The sequence below is a fragment of the Trachypithecus francoisi genome, unplaced genomic scaffold, assembly GCF_009764315.1.
Source record: "Trachypithecus francoisi isolate TF-2019V2 unplaced genomic scaffold, Tfra_2.0 Lachesis_group13, whole genome shotgun sequence".
Taxonomy (NCBI): domain Eukaryota; kingdom Metazoa; phylum Chordata; class Mammalia; order Primates; family Cercopithecidae; genus Trachypithecus; species Trachypithecus francoisi.
Window position 1 is genome coordinate 94,250,333 of NW_022681458.1, and position 11,545 is coordinate 94,261,877.

Consider the following 11,545-nt stretch of genomic DNA (forward strand, 5'->3'; position numbering starts at 1 on the left):
ATTTTTAAGTGAAAAAAGGTACAAAATAATGTATGTCATTGCTCCACTTTGTGTAAGACAGTAGGAAAATTAGAATATATGTGTAATGTATGCATTTTTTAGGTTGTATTTGCATTGAGAACCACTGAAAGGACAAACCAGAAACTAATGAATATGGAAATATGGATACCTATAAAGGTGAATGGGGACAGTGGTGGGAGACATAGTGCAGTGTTTGTTTTGGTTTGTTTTGGTTTGGTTTGATTTGGTTTTTAAAGACAGAGTCTTGGCTGGGCACGGTGGCTCAAGCCTGTAATCCCAGCACTTTGGGAGGCCGAGGTGGGTGGATCACTAGGTCAGGAGTTCAAGACCAACCTGGCCAACATGGTGAAATCCCGTCTCTACTAAAAATACAAGAATTAGCTGAGTGTGGTGGCTGGCACCTGTAGTCCCAGCTACTCCAGAGGCTGAGGCAGGAGAATTGCTTGAAACCGAGAGGCAGAGGTTGCAGTGAGCCAAGATCGTGCCATTGCACTCCAGCCTGGGCAACAGAGTGAGACTCCGTCTCAGAAAAACAAAAACAAAAAAAGACAAGAGTCTCACTCTGTTGCCCAGGCTGGAGTGCAGTGGCGTGATCTCGGCTCACTGCAAACTTCGCCTCCTGAGTTCAAGCTATTCTTGTGCCTCAGCCTCCTGTGTAGCTGGGATTACAGGTGTGTGCCACCATGCCTGGCTAATTTTTGTATTTTTAGTAGAGATGGGGTTTTGCTGCGTTGGCCAGGCCAGCCTCGAACGCCTGACATCAAGCGATCTGCCCACCTCGACCTCTGAAAGTGTTGGGATTACAGGCGTGAGCCACCACCCCTGGCTGTAATGCAGTGTTTTAGTTGCTGAATCCTTGTGCCTAAACAACATTGCCTGGTATATGAAATAGGTGTTCAATTGATATTTATTTATTAAATGAATGAATGAATTAATAAGACATATTCCATGTGAAACTAAAGGGTAGCGCTTGGATCAATGGTGAGAATTCAGTGAAGGTTTTAGCTCGGCATCAGGACGATCTGTTTACTCAAGCAGTCGGAACAGGAATGGGCTACTTTGGGAGACGGAAGATGGGCCGCTTGGTGTTAATATATCGGTTCCCAAACCTGAATACATGTAGAGGGATTTAAAACCAGATTTCTAGGACTTACTGTATAATGAATCAGAATCTCTGAGGGTATATCCCAGATGCCTGGGTTTTGGGTTTTGTTTTTTTTTTTTTTGTTTAGCTTTTCAAGAAATCCGTATATAATCAGCCTAGCACCATTCATTCACTTATTTATCCAGGAACTCTCTGTGGAGCACCTACTACATGCCACTCTGCTGCGTGAGGTGATGAGGACAGAGCCAGGACTAAGACAGGCAAGATCAGAACTCTAATGAGACTGGCAGTCTAGAGGGAGAAGAAACAGGCAACAGGGAAGTAAAAGGACCAATACAGAAGATCATTTTACACACCCAGTGAAGACAATAAGGCAGGGTGAAGTGATAGGGAGTTTTAATTGGCTGGGTAAGGCCTCCTAAAGAGTCATTTTAGCTGGGAACTGTATAAGAAGGAGCTGCAGTCATGTGAAGAAGTGAACAAAGAACATTCCAGACAGAGGGGCAGCATGCAAAGGGTCTGTAGTAGGAACAAGCTTGATGGTACCAGATTGACCAGGAGGCCACTGTGGCCACAGGGGAGGAGCAGAAATCAATCAGTTCTAAGAGGTGGGCAGGGAAGAGGTCAGGAAGGGTGGTGTCACCAAGGTGGGGAGTCGAGCTTTTATTTGATGAGTAGTGTGAAGGCCTGAAGTTTGGGAGCCATGTTAGAAGGATGCAAACATCACACCTGGTAGAAGCAGGAGTTGAGACCCACACCTTAGTCAGCTGATTTCTGTTCCCGTCCTCCTCAAGAGTACTTGTGTATTTTTTCCCCAGGGGGCCATGCCTCTTACATTTCTACGTCCTTGCCGGTGCTCAAGGGTGTCTTCAACACAATGGATACTCAATAGTTACTGAATAAAATGATAAACAAATTATTCTGAAAAAGTAATAAATACAATGAACAAAAGAAGGCAACTGGTCCAGATTTTCATCCAATCATCTTTATGGATTTCTTGAGGGTCTTTAGCAAGAGCCCACTATTCCAGTAATTTACCACTTTCCAGTGAAATTACTAGTTTGAAAGACAGATCTTATTTAAATACATGCAAATATGTGTCTTTAATCCAATGAAATTAGGCTGAATTAGTGAATACATGAAAAATTTCTAAACAGATGGCTTTCAAATTTTTTTCTTTTTTTGAGATGGTGTCTCACTCTGTCACCCAGGCTGGAGTGCAGTGGCCGGGTCTCAGCTCACTGCAAGCTCCGCCTCCCGGGTTCACGCCATTCTCCTGCCTCAGCCTCCCGAGTAGCTGGGACTACAGGTGCCCGCCACCTCGCCCGGCTAGTTTTTTGTATTTTTTAGTAGAGACGGGGTTTCACCGTGTTAGCCAGGATGGTCTCGATCTCCTGACCTCATGATCCGCCCGTCTCGGCCTACCAAAGTGCTGGGATTACAGGCTTGAGCCACCGTGCCCGGCCCAGCTTTCAATTTTTAAAACATTGTGTAGTTTTAGGTACTTCTTAGATGTAATTATCTTAAATATTACCTTAAATGCAAATTAACATTTAAAATACTAATTTCAAGGCATGTAGTACTCAGGAAGGGTCTCTAACCTATACAATGTATAAAATCAACCATCTAAATGTTTGTAACATGGCTGACACTTTCCAAATGAGAACCATGACTAAGAGCTGAAAACCACTGAAAGGACCATTTGTTGGACGAAGGTTCTGTGGAGGAAAGCACATGGGAACTGGCATCCTTCTAGGAGCAGTCCCAGATCCGGCACCCTCTTGCTCTGTGATTTGGACAAGCTCCTTCCTCTCTCTGGGTCCTAGGCGAGAGATGGACTAGATCATCGGTAGGGCTGTTTTTTAGTTATAAAAATTCTGTGCAATCTATTCACCAAGAGAGAATGGGGAAAGGCAAACGCCTTTGAGAAAAGGGTTGTTCCTCATTCATAAACACTGAAACAAATGTCACCTCCAGTGACGGGGGTGGGGGAGAAGAGTGAAGAGCACCCTTCAAATCAGCCAAGACAGAAGAGTTTGCAGATGAAAAAGTTAACCCCAAGTCAAGCCACATCTAGAAGAGAACTGGTGTCAAACGTTAACAGCTGAGTACACACAGCGTTTGCAGTTTTTTTGACAAACATCTGGTGTGGGTTTTGGTGTGAGCAAGATCCTCTCTCCAAAATAGTTTAAATGGAAAGCTTTGATAATTCCCTAAATTCCTGCTAAGTGCATTGAAATCTGATCCTTGACAAAAATATACCCTGAAAGGACAATGCTTTGGGAAGGAAAAGAAACACTGGTTATCCACAGACCCCAGACATGAATCTCACAGAAATCATTAATGAGAACATTTTTCTAGCTTACAAACACAATGACAAAACCAGTGGCTACCCAACCTGCTCCCAGATTTTCCTACATTTGTGTACAACTGCTAATTCCATATAAATATAAGCAGAAAAATAGCTCTTGGGACTCTTAAAACAAAGCCTATTTTCTGCCACTCTTCACCCACAACCATCTGTTAGACTCTCGATGGAAGCTGCAGAAGATGGCAGCAACCTCACAAGGAAGCTTCACAGGAAAAGTAGCTTCTGAAGGGAGAGGTCAGTATTGGAAACATAACCTATTTTAGATTTCAAACCTGTTTGGCTAATATGTTCAAGAGAATTTAAACTATGTTTAACAATCAATGTTTTGGTTTAAAATAACAATAAAAAGAATAAAAAATAAAAAGGAAATCTCTAGACCCTGCTTAATTGCACTAATTGTTATTTCTTCACTTATTTATTTGACCAGTGTTTGAACACCTGCCACGTGCTAGACTCTGTGCCAAGGGCAAGGAGATACAACAGAGAACATGTCCTTGCCATGATGAGGTTCATGAGACAGATGAAAGGACAAGTAAATGGAGAAATCATATCAGTACGATGATTTCCTTCATGGCACCCACAGGTAAGGGGCTAAGACAGAAAGTCACTGTCCCATTTATTCAGAGGATGACCAGAGAGCAACTTTAGATAGGAGAACCGGAGAGCAACTCTGAACAGGATTAAGCCCTAAAAGATAAGATGACACAGAGAAGTGTTCTCAGCAAAAGTAATGTCCACATACAAAGGCAATGAGGCAGGAAATAGTTTGTTAAAGTTGAGGATCAGATGCACCAGTGGGACTCGAGTGTGGTGGGTGAGATGAAGTAATATGGATGAGTTTGGAGAGAAAGGCGGGACAAGACTGTGGAAGGTCTTACAGCCAGGGCAGGAATTTGGATGTTAAGTGCAATGGGAAGCAATGGAAGGGAGAGGTTTTAGGAGGAAATTGATCAACTCTGATTGTTAGAGGATTCATATTGGCTACCATGTGACTTGATTAGAAATAGATAAGAATGGAGGTAGGGAGAAGTGTCATGAGCTTGCTGCAGTGCAAGAGATGGGCAGTGGTCTGGAGAAGGTGGTGGTAGTCTGAATAAGGAGAAGAATGGATGGATTCAATATATATTTTGCAGTGTATATCAAAAGATGTGTTGATGGGTTGTAATTGGGTTGGGGTGGTTGTGCCATATCCTGAGACGGGAAGGACTGGAGCGAGCAGGGGTAGGATGAAGAGGTGGTAGAAACAGGTTAGGGAGAAAGCAGGAAAAAAACTGTTCCATTTTGCACGTGGTAAGTTTGGATATGTCTGCGAAACTTCCAAGTGGGGGTGTCAACAAAGCATTGGATATAGGAGAATGGAATTCGGAACAGAATTCTGGGCTAAAGATAACACTTTGATGTCACCGGGATAAAGATGGCACAGAGAGGCACAGAAGTCCTAGGAAAAACCCCCGAGAAGCTCCAACATGCCATGTAAATGTTAGGCAAGCAAAATTCTCCGAACATAGCTTCAGGACGGCTACTTTGCCCCTGCAGTCAAATACTACAGTCATATGATTGGAAAGGGTAACTAACAATCATGGTCTGGAGAGCCTGGAAACCTCTAGCACTGGGAATGAATGAGCACTTGAAAAGTGATTAGACCACCACGGAGGAACAATTCTCTGAGCATGATGTTCTGGAGGTGATTTGGGAACTTAGATGGCGTGAGATGGTAAAGTATGGGGGATATTTAAGAATTGCTATAGAAAATGTAAGTAACTCCACCTTTAATCTGTAATGAACTGCCAAGAAAGAACTATTAGTTTTGAGTCAGGTTCTTGCTCCATCATGCAGGCTGGAGTACAGTGACGTGATCATAGCTCACTGCAGCCTTGACCTTCCAGGTTCAGGCAATTCTCCCACTTCAGCCTCCCAGGTAGCTGGGACTACTGATGTGTGCTCCACCATACCTGTCTAATTTTTAAATTTTTTGCAGAGACAAGGTCACACCACGTTGCCCAGGCTAGAATGACTTGTTTAAAGCATATGGTCTCAAAATCTTAAAAGGGCAGGAAAGAAAAGCATTTGTTACATGAATTTCATAGCACAATTTCTAGTGGCCATGGAGCTTGCTCAGTGAGAGGCATTCTTTGTTTTTTTTTATTTTTGGAGTGAATGAAACTGGGAAATAACTTAATCACCCTTATTTGACAGTTGAGGAAATAAATTCTGAGGTTTACAGTGTAGTTACTTGTCTAGTCACAACTCGTCATTCCCAACCTCAGCTGCAATCATCATCTGGTAAGTTTATGAACCAAAACTCAACAACCAACCACACAAACAAACAAACTAAAACAAACACAAAAAAGCAGCATCCCGACTCACTTTTGGAGATCCTGATTCATTCAGCCTGGGATGAGTGAGATCCACGCATCAGTATTTTTCAAAGTTTGCCTATTTCTTTCAGAGGTTGTTAATAAAGAACAAATCAAATAAAAAAATAAAAGCTCACCCAGGTGGTTCTGACAGTCAGAAGCACCAGACAGGACTTGTACTCAGGCTTTCAAACCTGAGTATCTGTCCTCGATACTTTACTTTTTACTTTGTGACTGCTAAACTCTCATCACTTCTATTTCCTTAGCAACCACTGACCTCCACCACTTGTCCACCACCTCGGTGTGGCTCTTCTAAAGGAAATTAGAATGCTCTGGATGACCAGATCCTCCTCCCCATTGCTACTCAGTCTCTTCCTCTGCTCCCACCTCCACCCTGGCCACATAGATACTGAGGTTTTGCTGGTCACACTTCCTTTTCCCCAGTCTGTTCTTTTCTACCAGATCTCATCCATTCCAGTTTCTGCAAAGCCTTTGGTGTTACTGAGGCCAGTCTTATCTCTGGTCTTGACTTGACCTCCTGCCCAGTATGCAGGACTGTGGCATTTATGATTTACAAAATAACAATTTAAAGAGGACCTTAAATTGTTTCTTTATAAACGTATGAGTTAATCTATTGAGGCAGGTCCTGAGATAGGAGAAGACTGGAGTGTGTGGTGGTGGGATGGTTAATCCAATCATGTAGCTGTTTTGGCAGACACACCCTTGGGTGGCCTTATGATTCCCATCTCTTAGTGTCTATGCCCTTGGTGTAATTCCCTCCCCTTGAGTGTGGGGAAGGCCAGTGACCTGCTTCTAACCAATAAAATATGGTAAAAGTGAAGAGATTTTGCAGAGATAACTGAAGTCCCTAATACATTGACTGAACTAATCAAAGACTGTGTTGCGTGAGCCTGATCTAATCAGATGAGCCCTTTCCAGATATAATTGAAGTCGCTAATAAGTTGACCGAACTAATCAAAGACTGTGCTCCCATTGCGTGGGCCTGAACTAATCAGGTGAACCTTTTCCAAGAGCCAAGATCTTCCCTGAAGTAAGAGACTCCAAGCAGTGAAAACTCTCCATTGCTGGCCTCAAATTGTTATGAATTCTGCAGCCACAGAGAAAGAATTCTGTCACAAGCTGAGGAGCTTGGACGCGGATCCTTCTCTACTTGGCCCATGGGATGAGAATGTAGCCCTGGCACCACTCTGATTTCAGCCTTGTGCTAGATTCCAAACCCACATAATAATGTGCTATTGTTTTAAATTTGTAATAGTTTTTACTCAGCGGATAACTAACATAGATGTCCTATGCCAAAAGCAGAACTCTTACATCTTGGCGATCCCTAATCTGGGTTCACTTGGTCAGTGACCAAAATCTCCTTATGGTAGTGAGAAGAGCACACAAGATAGATATTTGTAAGATAGGAGCCGTGTGTGTGTGTCCATGACCCCTGCTCACCCTGGAACTAAAACAGAGGAAGAACACCATGTTCTTCTAAACAATAATTGTTAAACATGTTCAACATTGGTAAAAGGAAAATGTCATTGCTTTCAAACATGCTGTTCACCAAATCAAATTTGTATACTGAAGGTGAAATAATTTTCCTTTTGTGACTGTAGTCGATCTCTTGTTTTAGCACTGAAAAGTAACTGCAGAATCCTAGGCTCTCCTGAGAATAACAGGTGTCCACTGAGGGAGAATCAGTGTTCAGAAATATGTTATCATCTTGTTCTGCAATGTTACTGAGTCAGCTAGTGTAACAAGGGTTTTGTTCAAATATGCAATAATACTGTAAGGGAGATTTCATGAGAAAAACACATTATTATTATTATTATTATTATTATTATTATTATTGAGATGGAGTCTGGCTCTGTCATCCAGGCTGGAGTGCTGGAGTGCAGTGGCGCAATCTCAGCTTACTGCAAGCTCCCCCTCCTGGGTTCACGCCATTCTCCTGCCTCAGCCTCCTGAGTAGCTGGGACTGCAGGTGCCTACCACCACGTCCGGCTAGTTTTTTGTACATTTAGTAGAGACGGGGCTTCACCGTGTTAGCCAGGATGGTCTTGATCTCCTGACCTCATGATCCACCTGCCTCGGCTTCCCAAAGTGCTGGGATTACAGGTGTGAGCCACCACACCCAGCGAAAAACACAATATCTTTAAGTACACACAGGACACTTTAATTTTGATATGACATAAACTTCAAGCCTAAAATTACTACTAGAGAAATATGTGGCTTAGTGTTTGTCTTCCCTATGCTAAAATTTCAACCACAGTTGGATATAATGCACTCAGTAACTAAGAGCAACAAAGCCGTTATGTTTGAAATCAGCAGTTTCCCCTTTGGACAACAGGAAGAGGAAAAGGAGTAGTTAGTAGGAGGGTGTGTAGGGTCTGATTTGTTACTGATACTTTTGAATGGTGCTGTTAAGTCCATGGATACTGACAAAAGCAGATTTTTCTGAAAGCAAGATAGCCACCTAGGGAGATGGGGGGGTGGGGGTGAGGAGATTAGATTCCTATAGCATTGGAGCTGGCACAGATGTTTGAGGTTATCCAATTCCATTCATTCATTGCATGATACAAGCTCAGAGAGAGGAAGACGAGAAAATCACTAGCCAATTAAATGGCAGAGGAGGGATTAAAACCCAGCTTAACAAATTTCTGTGATAGAATATCCACATTCTCTTAATTGTTCTCTCCACTGTCCTCCCTCTAAAAAAAATACAATTCTTTGAGACTTGTAGTCTAATATTAAAGTTGGTTAGTTCTGCACAAGATCAGCTACATTATTTGATCCAATACAATTGTTCATAGTCAGCCTTGATGACATTAATGACTTAAAAAAAGAGCTCTGTAGTTCTCCTTGAAGGGGTCCTTCACATCCCTTGTAAGTTGGATTCCTAGGTATTTTATTATCTTTGTAGCGATTGTGAATGCGAGTTCACTCATGATTTGGCTCTCTTTGTCTGTTATTGGTGTATAAGAATGCTTGTGATTTTTGCACATTGATTTTGTATCCTGAGACTTGACTGAAGTTGCTTATCAGCTTTAGGAGATTTTGGGCTGAGACGATGGGGTTTTCTAAATATACAATCATGTCATCTGCAAACAGAGACAATTTGACTTCCTCTCTTCCTATTTGAATATTCTTTATTTCTTTCTCTTGCCTGATTGCCCTGGCCAGAACTTCCAATACTATGTTGAACAGGAGTGCTGAGAGAGGGCATCTTCGTCTTGTGCTGGTTTTCAAAGGGAATGCTTCCAGGTTTTGCTCCTTCAGTATGATATTGGCTGTGGGTTTGTCATAAATAGCTCTTATTATTTTGAGATAGGTTCCATCAATATCTAGTTTGTTGATAGTTTTTAGCATAAAGGGGTGTTGCTCAAGGAAATAAAACAGGACATAAACAAATGGAAAAATATTCCATGCTCATGGATAGGAAGAATCAGTATCGTAAAAATGGCCATACTGCCTAAAGTAATTTATAGATTCTATGCTATCCCCATCAATCTACCATTGACTTTCTTCACAGAATTAGAAAAAACTACTTTAAATTTCATATGGAACCAAAAAAGAGCCCATATAGCCAAGACAATCCTAAGCAAAAAGAACAAAGCTGGAGGCATCATGCTACCTGACTTCAAACTATACTACAAGGCTACAGTAACCAAAATAGCATGGTACTGGTACCAAAACAGATATATAAACCAACAGAACAGAACAGAGGCCTCAGAAATAACACCACACATCTACAACCATCTGATCTTTGACAAACCTGAGAAAAACAAGCAATGGGGAAAGGATTTCCTATTTAATAAATGGTGTTGGGGAAACTGGCTAGCTATATGCAGAAAACTGAAACTAGACCCCTTCCTTACACCTTATACAAAAATTAACTCAATGTGGATTAAAGACTGAAACCTAAAACCATAAAAACCCTAGAAGAAAACCTAGGCAATACCTTTCAGGACATAGGCATGGGCAAGGACTTCATGACTAAAACACCAAAAGCCATGGCAAAAGCCAAAATTAACAAATAGGGTCTAATTAAACTAAAGAGCTTCTGCACAGCAAAAGAAATGATCATCATAGTGAACAGGCAACCTACAGAATGGGAGAAAATTTCTGCAATCTATCTATCTATCTGAAAAAGGGCTAATATCCAGAATCTACAAGGAACCTAAACAAATTTACAAGAAAAAAACAACCCCATCAAAAAGTGGGCCAGGGATATAAACAGATGCCTCTCAAAAACAGACATTTATGCGGCCAACGTGAAAAAAAGCTCATCATCACTAGTCATTTAGAGAAATGCAAATCAAAACCACAATGAGATACCATCTCACGCCAGTTAGAATGGCTATCATTAAAAAGTTAGGAAACAACAGATGCTGGTAAGGATGTGGAGAAATAGGAACACTTTTACACTGTTGGTGGGAGTGTAAATTAGTTCAGCCATTGTGGAAGACAGTGTGGCGATTCCTCAAGGATCTAGAACCAGAAATACCATTTGACCCAGCATGCACATGTATGTTTATTGCAGCACTATTCACAACAGCAAAGACTTGGAACCAACCCAAATGCCCATCAATGATAGACTGGATAAAGAAAATGTGGCACATATACACCATGGAATATTATGCAGCCTTAAAAAAGGATGAATTAATGTCTTTGCAGGGACATGGATGAAGCTGGAAACCATCATTCTCAGCAAATGAACACAGGAACAGAAAACCAACCACCACATGTTCTCACTCATAAGTGAGAGTTGATCAGTGAGAACACATGGACACAGGGAGGGGAACATCACACACTGGGGCCTGTTGTGGGGGTGGGAGGCCAGGGGAGGGATAGCATTAGGAGAAATACCTAATGTAGATGACGAGTTGATAGGTGCAGCAAACCACCACGGCATCTGTATACCTATGTAACAAACCTGCATGTTCTGCATATGTATCCCAGAACTTGTGGGTATGTATTATATACATGTGTGTATGTGTGTATATATATATATGTATATGTGTGTGTGTATGTGTATATATATATATATATGCTGTAAACTGTATGCTCAGCGTTAGAGCTCACACAATTTACTTCCTTAATAAGCAACCAATGACACATGGGGCCACATGCGCACCTCCATGAAGTTTCTCAGTGTGGCCTCTTTCATGGAGTTTCAAGAACTTGCTCATCTTATAGGTGGGGAAACAGATCTGGAAAGAGCTAAATCAGCCAAGACCTGGATCAGACCTTGCTCCCATTGCTTTGTGTTGAGAGCTTTAGCACTTACTGGCTAGGTCCAGCAGGTAGAAGAGAATATTTGGGTTTCCTCAGTGGATGGCTAGAAGCCACAGTTGGATATAATTCACTCAGCCTCGTGGTGTAATAGTTGGGAGGCTGTCTTCTAAACGAAATTCTGAACTACTACGGATGCTGCTAACAAGTGGATTGAGAAATAGAATAAATACTTCTTTGTGGAGGGCTTCTTTCATGTTAAAGGTAGAAGGCAGTGGTTAGAAGTGTGGACTCCTAAGTGTAACTCCTCAGTAACTTAACAGCTATGTGACATAGAGTAAGTTACCTAACGTCTCTAAACTTCAGCTTCCTGATCTTTAAAATGGCAAAAATAATATTACTAAACAGGATTGTCAGGAGTAAATGAAAAAGTCATTAAGAGAGAACGCT